At 45.8% G+C, this 9,963-nt stretch overlaps 1 protein-coding gene across 3 annotated transcripts in view; it reads right to left on the reverse strand.

Annotated features, from left to right (window-relative positions):
- Tmem108 (transmembrane protein 108) overlaps positions 1–8,858 on the reverse strand; it is a 276,755-nt gene extending 267,897 nt beyond the window's left edge. For all 3 annotated transcript variants that reach the window (XM_027414342.2, XM_027414341.2, XM_035443900.1), the window contains exons 1-2: positions 8,728–8,858; positions 67–179 (exon numbers count right to left, since the gene is read on the reverse strand). The gene's annotated coding sequence lies outside the window, so the exon portion shown is untranslated. The remainder of the gene's footprint in view (positions 1–66; positions 180–8,727) is intronic.
- Positions 8,859–9,963: the final 1,105 nt, after the last annotated feature.

Consider the following 9,963-nt stretch of genomic DNA (forward strand, 5'->3'; position numbering starts at 1 on the left):
AGCTGGTGAGACAAGAACATCTATGATTCAGCAAAGCCAGCAAAATACTGCATGCATTTGCCTTACCCTGGAGGAGAGTGTGTGGAAGCCTTCAAACGCTCTTACATCCTCGCAACCCATCGGATCCGCTGCTTTTCACTCCACACTCACTTCTGCATGCTGGACCACAGCCAAGCAATCTGCCAAAGACAAAACCAAATGAATACAATGGGCCAATTTAGCTACAACTTCATCTCCAAAGCCATTGTTGAAAGGAATCTGTTAAAAATGAACTTCATGCTTAACACATAGGCCCCAGCCTCTATAATGGTTCGTGGTCTACACAAGGGGTTCCCATATACATCCTGGACAGGTGGAAAGTCAGGAGAGATGGGTTTGATGCAGAAACCAAAGTACTCAGGCTCCTGCAAGTTCTACATCTTCACAATAAAATCTTCAAGGTTCCTCTAAGGGGTTCCTCCATCCCAGTGATCTAAGGATGGAAAATAGCATGGAAGGACTTGCAAAGACATTTGCATACACAGCCATATGCATACAGATACACATACTAATACTGCCTTCTTCCCCAAAAATAGTAGACACTTTTCCACTTCTGCTCACTTTCGATTGGCTACTCAACGTCATACAGTCGCACTTAAGCCCGTGGGCAGGGCAGTGAGCTCTCTCGGGTAAGGCTCACTCCAGTCTAACTAAGACAGCATTAGGTTTAGAACAGAGCACCCTCAGTAAGATGCTATCACAGTGACCTTGACCTAGTTACTTTACTACTGTGGGTCTCAGCTTCCTCCTCTGGAAAACATCATGCCTCCCTTACAGGGTCTCTACCAGGCTCCACATGGAAGGGAGCAGCACTTCTCAGACGCTCCTGGGGGGTGCATGTCATCGGGGCATTTTGATAAAATGTAGGTTCTGAGTTGAAAGGTCATAGGTAAGGCCTGACCTTCTCTAATCCTAACAAGCCCTAAAGCGGTGGTTCTCAACCTTCCTATTGCTGCAACCCTTTAACAAAGTTCCTCATGTTGTGGTGACCCCCAACCATAAAATCATCTCATAACTGTAATTTTGCTCCTGCTATGAATCAGTATGCAAGTATCTGATATGCAGGAGATCTGATATTCAACTCCTGTGAAAAGGTCATTCAACACCACAAAGGGGTCTTAAACCACAGGTTGAGAACCACTGTCCTAGGGGATCCTGATTCTGCTGTTCAGTGGCCACTCTGTGATTAGAAAAGAATATTTGGCAAACTTTGTACACAAAGTGATTTTCACATATATGAAAGTTTTATATAAGCGTTGTTTCTGCTCCTGAATGAGTTTTCAACTAGCAGCATTTTAAACATCTACTTAGTTTGGATCTCTGATATAATTCCACAGACTCGCCCAATTTTAGAAAATGGTTAGAACTTAAGGGATGACTGTTCCTTTTCCTCTTTTAAAACAGACTCAGGGATGTGATGGGTGCCCCTTTCCCCATCAAATTTCATAACAACCCAGTGGTAGAAATTTGACCTTGGAAGCAACAATTTGACTTTGTTCTCTAGCATCTGAATTTGCTCAATAAAGCGGGAAGGAAAAAAAAATTATTCTTCCACTAAAGCAAAAACAAAGATCACACTGCCTTATGGTCAAAAGGGTAGCAGAAGGTGACATCTACCAGCATGGGCCACTGCAGTATAAAGGGTAAGCAATAAATCACAGGACACAGATCCTGAGGTTTGTCAAACAATAGTCTCCAGAACAACAAAGTTACCACCCCCATCCCCACGCCACCACCCCCTTACCCTCCCACCTCCCTGTCCAAAGTGGGAATGGAACACAAAGTAACGCCTGCATAGCTTCTGGTAACAATGAGAATTTTTATTCCTAAACCATACAAATTCTGAGTTCCTCCTATCTAAAGGCAATTAGAAAAAGTATTTGGGATTGCAAATAGTTAGGGAAGATACAACAACTAGCCACAGTGCATCTTGGGTACTGATAAAGGCAACTAGTGATGTCTTTGAAGTTCTACCACTTAAACTGCTTTACATAAGATCCTGGCAAATTTAGGATCTTAGGGTACAATGCATAGTAGATACATGTAGCCAGATGTCGCAGCTCATAAATGAAAGGAATGAGAGTCTAAATTTCATGTCAATGTCACAGACTGGGAAAGGGCCCATGAGGCCCTGCCCCTCACGGAGGATTTATAAGCAGTTGGAGATGGCTAGAAGGGAGGGACTCAGGAGGCTCTATCCCTCATTTAGGATCTAGAAGCAGTTAATGGGTGCTGGAAAGGGAAAGACATTTTTTGAGTAGTGTAGCCATGGGTAAGTTTCTCGTGCTCCTGTGCATAGACTCTCACTGATGCTCCTTTAAGCATCTCCAATTAAACATGTGCACGTACATCCCTACCCTCCACCCATCACACACAAAACATGACAACAGGAGCTAAAAGTTAGCTGGGAAGAGGAAAGGGATTGGATCATCAGGAGTAGAAGAGAAACAAGAGAGGGTAATAGTGGAGGCAAATATAATCAAAATCCATATACATATGAGAATGTTGTAATATAATCCATTAGCTACACTTAATATATGCTAATAAGAACTTAAAAATCTTCATGTCATAAATCAGAAAGATAATGAATATATGGACCCCAAATTGGATAATGAGAGCTGGGTGTCCCTTGTGCATGTTACTGCCAGCAAGGCAGCATAACCCTGAAAGCATTCTGGTGAAATTAGGAAGGTCCAGAGAAAGGAATGATACATGGAAATCAATACCTGCATATCCATTATTAAGGTGGGTAAAATGCTTTTCTTGGCCTCTTCATTGGGGGAACAATTTTAATAAAGGTACAATATCCCTAAGCATTCACAGCTTAACTTCTTCATTCCATTCCCAACTTTCACCTACCATTACATTAGCTTATCAATTAAGAATTCTCCCTTTGGGACTGGGGAAAGGACTTAGATGGTAAAGTGAATTCAAGCCTCAGAACCCATGTCATAAAGCTGGGTATGGTGGTATACACATGTCATAACAGCACTGGCAGGGGTGGGGGAGGAGGGAGGCAGGGACAGTCAGATCTCTGGGGCTCACTGTCCAGCTAGCCTAGCAAAATCCTGGAACTCCAGGCCAATGAGAGATCCTGTCTCAAAAAAAAAAAAAAAAAAAAAAAAAAAACACGGTACATGGCTCCTGAGAAATGATACCCCACAACTATCTCCTAGCCTCCGTGCACTCATGCATCCCCTCCCGCCCCCCCCGTCCATGCATGTGTGTATGTGCGTGTGTGTTCATGCATGCATGCATGCACACAAATTCTCCCCTTTAAAGCCTGGTGTAGTGATGCACACACACATATAATGCTAGCACTTGGGAGGCAAAGACAGAAGAATCACAACTTCAAGGATACACTGGCCACACAGCGAGTTCAAGAGTGGTATGGCCTACTTGGGACCCTGCCCCATCAGAACAAGACAAAAGATCCCCTTTTGTCAATCCTCCAGGAGCTACTCTATAGTCAAATTCTTATCCTGCTTTTGTGCCATGGAGCCATCTGGTTCTGTTGAAGCCTAAGGCCCTCTTCTCAAAGACACTAAAAAGAGCTGGAGAAATGACTGGCGAGGACTTGAGATCAACTCCCTAACATGAACACTAACACTTATACACAGGTGTGCTGGCACAGGCCTCTATGCCTGCCAGTGGGGTGGGGTGGCAGAGTCGGAAGAATCTCTAGGGCTCACTGACCAGGACACCCAAATCAGTTATCTTCAGGCTCAGTGAGATACTCTCTCAAAAACTAAAGTGGGATTGGATTGAGAAAGACCCAATGTCCACTTCTGGCCTCTACAATCACCACATACCCTGGCCCAACTCTGTAGACAGACAGACAGACAGACACAAACACACACCCCAAAATGTATAAGGACAAAGACATGAAATTACAGAGGCAAATTACATAACACATACTCTCTGAACCACACAGACTTAGTGACACCATGGACTCAATTTAAGAACCTCGCATTGTACAAAAACTGTTCTAGGATGATAAAAGTCTTTTCTTACAGAAAACGGTATTACAGAAAAAGTTAAAATAAATAAATAAAGAACCAAAGACATACAGGAAAGAGTACAGCTCAGGGTCAGCCAGAGAAAAAAGAAAAAGCTAAAAGGAAAAGCCCATGCCAAAGCTACTCACGCTGTGACTTTAATCCCACATCAAGGAATTCCTCAGATAACTTCCCTGACTGGGCCCTGTAGACACAGCGCTGATTCCTAAGCATGGGTGAAGGGAGGCAGTGTCTGGGAAGGGGGTCTGCAGTTGTCCCAAGCTCAGGTCCTCCCTCATCCTCCGAGTGCTCTTCCACCACCAAGCTCTATTAGCTTGGGAAATCACTCCATTTGTGTTAAAATGTGGGAAGGTTAAGTTAACCACCCCTGGGGCTTCTTCTGTCTCTGAACCATAGGACCCTGATGGAAGCACCCCAGTTTCTACAGAGGAGGGAGAGTTCTAGCAAAGTGCCTTCTTGTCCTAGCTTCAGAGCACAGACACACCACTGACAGGAGCACTATCTGGAGGCTTCAGAAAGACCTCATGGGAATGCACCAGCCAAAGAACTCCAGACTCAGAAAGATAGTTAAGTTGCATTCACTCGACAAACCCAGTAAAGATAAGAAAATAACAGCCAGAAAGACAGACTGATTTATGGCCACAAATTGAGGCAGTGTGGATGATTTGTGACTACTGCTGTCTTGCAACAATGGGATTTTGGGATTTGCCACTGATAGGGAAAGAAAACACAATAAAACAGTTTATCAGTTCACTCCAAGAGACAGAATAAACCCCAAAGAAGATGAGCTCCAGGGTGACAGCAGCAGAGCGAGCAGGTGAACTGGGGTAGTGGCTCCCAGAGGTCATGTCATACAGTTTGGACAGGAGCAGAGCTAAAACTTTCCCCAACACTGTGACTTCTTTGTCTGTGGCTAAAGCACCAACTTCCTTTGCACTTAGTGTCCACAAAACCCACCTCAGAAAGTAGTCTGGAAGAAAGAACAAAGTTACTACTTATTTCAAAACTGAAGGATGTATGAACGAACTCCAGTTGAAAGGTTTTTTTTGTTTTTTTTTTTTTTGGTTTTTTTTTTGTTGTTGTTCTTGGTTTTTCGAGATAGGGTTTCTCTGTGGCTTTGGAGGCTGTCCTGGAACTAGCTCTTGTAGACCAGGCTGGTCTTGAACTCATAGAGATCCGCCTGCCTCTGCCTCCCGAGTGCTGGGATTAAAGGCGTGTGCCCACCACCACCTGTCAAAAGTATTTTTTTTTTTAATGTTCAAGTTTTGAGGGTTGCTACAGACTTGAGGGTCAGAATTAGCTAAGACAATCTATAAACACTTGTTAGTAATTCTCAAGTCCTAAAAGAAAGTGATCTCTTAAAATGATTTGACCTACCTTTTTGGACAATCTTGGGATATAATGATTTAACATTATTTTCACGAAAACTCTCACTGCTACCTTCAGGACATGTATTACTGACTACATACGGGGTTTAAAATCACACGAAAATGTCATAGAGTCATCCTTGTGTGGAGACAAGCTTTGCATGAAAATAATTAGAAATGAAGTATTGGAATGAACATCCAGTCATAACCTCAACATTATATCTGCTTAACCAGCGGTGTGTATACAAAGTGCTCTTAAAGCTTGTATTACCATGCTTGTTAATTCATGACCTCTGGATCAGAAAACACTCGCGCGCGCGTGTGCGCGCGCGCGCACACACACACACAAACACACACACACACACACACACACACACACACACACACGAGAGAGAGAGAGAGAGAGAGAGAGAGAGAGAGTATAAATTCTCACCCCACCCCATTATTCTCATATAAACAGTTAAGTGCTCAAAACTTTATTATTAATTATTATTATTATTATTATTATTATTATTATTATTATTATTATTATTATTATTATTATTATTATTATTATTATTATTATTTAACCTGGGAGCTAGCACAGCCTATCCAAAATCTACACAAAATCCACACTATTGCTGACAACGTCATAGCCCTCCTCTTCATGAATTCCCAGAGGCAAGAGCGCCATCTACTGGTAGGGAGGGTACAACTTGTTTGAGGGAAACCTGTAGATGACTCGAGCTAAGGACGGGAAAGACAGGCATCCTAGACCTAAGGTCATAGTGGGGCTCTTTTCTAGAGAGCATTGTAGGGATAACTGACACAGCCTGAGTACCATAACCTTCCCAGGAGCCTCTGTCACGTGATCCGGAGGGCTTCTGGAAGCCATGCAAAGGCCAGGCAGGCTAGACAATAATGAGGCAGCTTTGCCTGGAGACATCGCAGCAGAGCCTGGCTGAACTCAAGCATTCCAGGCTCTCCTTCACCCCAGCAGATGAGCCCACCCAGCCCCCACCTGTGGCAGTGGAAGCAGCTTTATCCTACAGTGTGCATCCTAGGGAGGTCTCCTAGGCACCCACCAGGGAGATTTTACACAATGTGACATAGATCTTCCCCAAAGAGCACACCTGCTTAGGCACGCAGGTCTGACTATAATCTATCTCCTTAGTTCTTCATCCTACTTGTCTGTGACCCAGGGGACAGAAACAACAGAAAGAAAATGATTTTGTGCCTGTCTTGAAAGAAGAACTAGGGGCTTTTATTAAATTGGAGGACAAAGACCCTGCCTTACAGGACAAGATGTACCCTGGGTCCGTCAAGTTGAACCACACCTGTCAATTTTTCTGTTGGTCCTTTAGACCCTAACTAGAGTTCTTTCAGCCTCCTAGACACAGCTGACTTGACTTTCACCGGTTAAACAAACAACCATGGCCTCTGCATAGCTTACATGTAGCTTACATGAAGAAAAAAAAAAAAAAAAGCCCATTTTCCCTCTAAAAAACAAAAATGCATGCTTTTCTCTAACCATGCCACCACCTTAGTTTCTAAACGCCCTTTCCTTCCCCATGGTATATCAGCTTCTGTTTTTAAGTTATTCCCACTACTTTGCTGTGTTTCAATCTATCAGACAAGAACTTTGATTGTGCTTTACTGCGGTCATCTGTGGTGTTCCCAGTATGCCTTACAGCAGAGCCCGTTCTTTTATTTTCATCTCAGGAAACCACCAAAAGTTTACTGGGGCAGCTGAGAAGCCCAGGTTTGATTTCTCTATTCTAGCAAAGGGAAGGGGTGCCTTCTCAAAAAAAAAAAAAAAAATTAACTTGCTTAGTAAATTGAAATTTCAGCAAGTAAACTAATTGAATTTTGTGTAATTCAATAAATTAAAATGAATATTTTGCTGGCACGGGATATGGTTGTTTTAGATGTCTAACAGAAAAAAAAAAAAACAACTTCACACGGGGAAGGAAGGGCTTTACAGCAGCATCAGAGTGTCTCCAAAGAGTCAGGTAAAGGCCAACCAACACTGTAGGTTCTGAATGGGTGGTTACAGAGTAACACAGTTAAGTTCTAAGTGGGTTACACTGAAACTCGGGAGCACAGAATCTTCTGGCAATTAGCGGAACCATTTCCACCGCACCGGGTGCATCAAACTAGTTAACCAGGGGAAAATCCCAGGGGTCTTTTAAGTTTTCCCATAAGATGTCCTGCGTGTCATTACTGCGCTATGTCTTGGGAGATGCTTATGCTTTTAACCACCACATTAAGCTCCTAGACACGCCCTCCCTCTTCTAAAGAAGGGTTCCAGGGAGAGTCCTCGTCCCCTGTCCCTCTCCCCATCTCTTCTGGCAGCCAAATGGCCTTTTTTTTTTTTTTTAAACATACACTTTTTCAAAGAATTAAAAAGTGCATCTTAGATCCTACATCACCCTTCCTACACTGTCCTCCAACGGACTGAAAATAAGTAGCCTTTTTGAACAGGCCTAGAAAGTCACAGAACCACCCCCACTCCGCTTCTTGTATCTTCTTGAAGAAGCCTCTCAGTACGCTGTCTGGTCTGCAGTTCACTGCAGGCAATTCCCTCACCATTTCCCAGTCATCAGTTAAACACTGTCTCTGGAAACCTTTTTGTGTGTGTGACCTGCTCTACCTAATTGCTTTAAAGGGGGGGGGGGGAATTAAAGCTTTTTAAGGCATCTCCAGATTCTCTCCACAGGCTCCGAACGTTGGGTTTCGGTGAAAGTCTGGGGTGAGGGCAGACGCGAGGTCCAGCGGACAGACAGGGCACCCTTCCCGGGGCAGCACAGGCTCGGTACCCCCGCGATGCCCGCGCCCGCATCGAGGCACAAGGATCAGCAGATGCGCTAGGAATTTCGCTTCGCTCGCAGCCGCCGGATTAGTTCGAGTCTCAAGGGCTCAAACCAAAGTGACACTACGTTTTTCCCCTTTCGTTCTCCCATGCGACAGGTCCCGCTGCATAGAAGCCACCTTCTTCCCAGCCCGGGTGCAGCTCCTGTGGCATCCCCGCAGCGCCTCCCGCGCCCTTCCCTTGGGGAAGGGACCGGTGGCAGCATCCCTCCGGGGCGGGAAACAAAGGCGGAGGCGAGCTGGCCAGGTGGGCAAGCCTCCTCCGGTACAGCCGCGGGGAGGATGGGGAAATATATCAGAGGGTGGGAAAGGGGAAACCGAGGCACGGAGGCTGGCGAATGAATTTGCCCAGCATCCTCCCCAGTGCAGGGCTCCCGGGGCATACGAACCCCGAGCCATCCCCCGCCGCTCCCCAGGACCCGGCATCCGAGGGATCGCCCCGCTCCGCTCACCTCGGGAGAAGCGCTCCCGCTCCCTCCGACGGCTCCGGAGAAAGCCCCGCCGCTCGCGCACGCGCACTCGCGCACTCGCGCCTTCGCCCCTCCGGCCCCCGCTGGCGCCCCTCCGACCGGGTTCTGGCCCGCCCCGGCCCTGTCCGTCAGCGTCCGCAAGAACCAATCCTGTCGCGTGGCAGGCCCAGCGTTGGTCACGTGGCCGCACGAGCCAATCACCAAATTGCCCTCGGCAAGCGCCTGGCTCCGATGTCCCCAGGGGTTCGGTTGCTACCGAGCAGAGCGGGTGCGAGGCGGGCACAAAGGGCTGAGTCCCTTATTTCCGCCGATGAGTGGCGTCCAGCTGATCAATGCCTACATCGATTGATTTCTCAGATCCTAGTTTAAATGAGAATCACCTGGGAGTCTTGTTAAAGTCTGGGGGGGAGCCTCGAGATTCTGAATTTCTAACAAGCCCCAAGTGGGGAGGAAGCTTCTCTTGGTCCAAGGCCATGTTTTTAGGGAGCATTATCAAAAAAAAAAAAAAAAAAAATCCCTGCTCGATTTTTTTGGCAGTTTTACGACCTTTCTTGTCCTTCAATGATGAAGAGCATTCAGAGGACTGCCTTAACATGGGGTGATCTGATGATGAACCCTATGGTCTGGGCAGCAGCTGAGGAAGGGCTATGGAGTGGCCACGTGGACCAACTTCGTGCATATGGAACAGACACGCAGAGACGATGACAACACTAGGTCTGCCTCCACAGTAAAGAGCTGGGCGACAGTGGCTGGAGACTTGACCAGATGAGAGGAACCGTCCAAGTGATCCCAGCCTTGTGGATAAACAGCCTGTCAGAAACTCAGAAAAATGTTTTAAACGGAGGGGGATATAACTAACACTTCGGGCAATTTATTCATGAACCACAGAGCTTAGAATCTAATTTCCTTGAGGGTTTTTAAAATTAACCAAATACTTCTCTGTCCCTATATCAGACACCCAATGGCTCTGCTACCTCAAATTTGACTTGTTTTTAGACTGGACAGCTAGCACATTTGTTACCCAGCATCGCCAATCTAATTACTCAATGATGTCTCAAAGTAGTTCAAGAGTCAACACACACACACACACACACACACACACACACACACCCACCTACCTCCCTGTGTAGTCTAGGTTGGCCTGGAATTTATGAACCTCTTCCAGAGTCCCAAATGCTGGGATTATGGGCATGCTCCACCATGCCCCATGCCCTGCTT

The sequence above is a fragment of the Cricetulus griseus genome, chromosome 4 (assembly GCF_003668045.3).
Source record: "Cricetulus griseus strain 17A/GY chromosome 4, alternate assembly CriGri-PICRH-1.0, whole genome shotgun sequence".
Taxonomy (NCBI): Eukaryota; Metazoa; Chordata; class Mammalia; order Rodentia; family Cricetidae; genus Cricetulus; species Cricetulus griseus.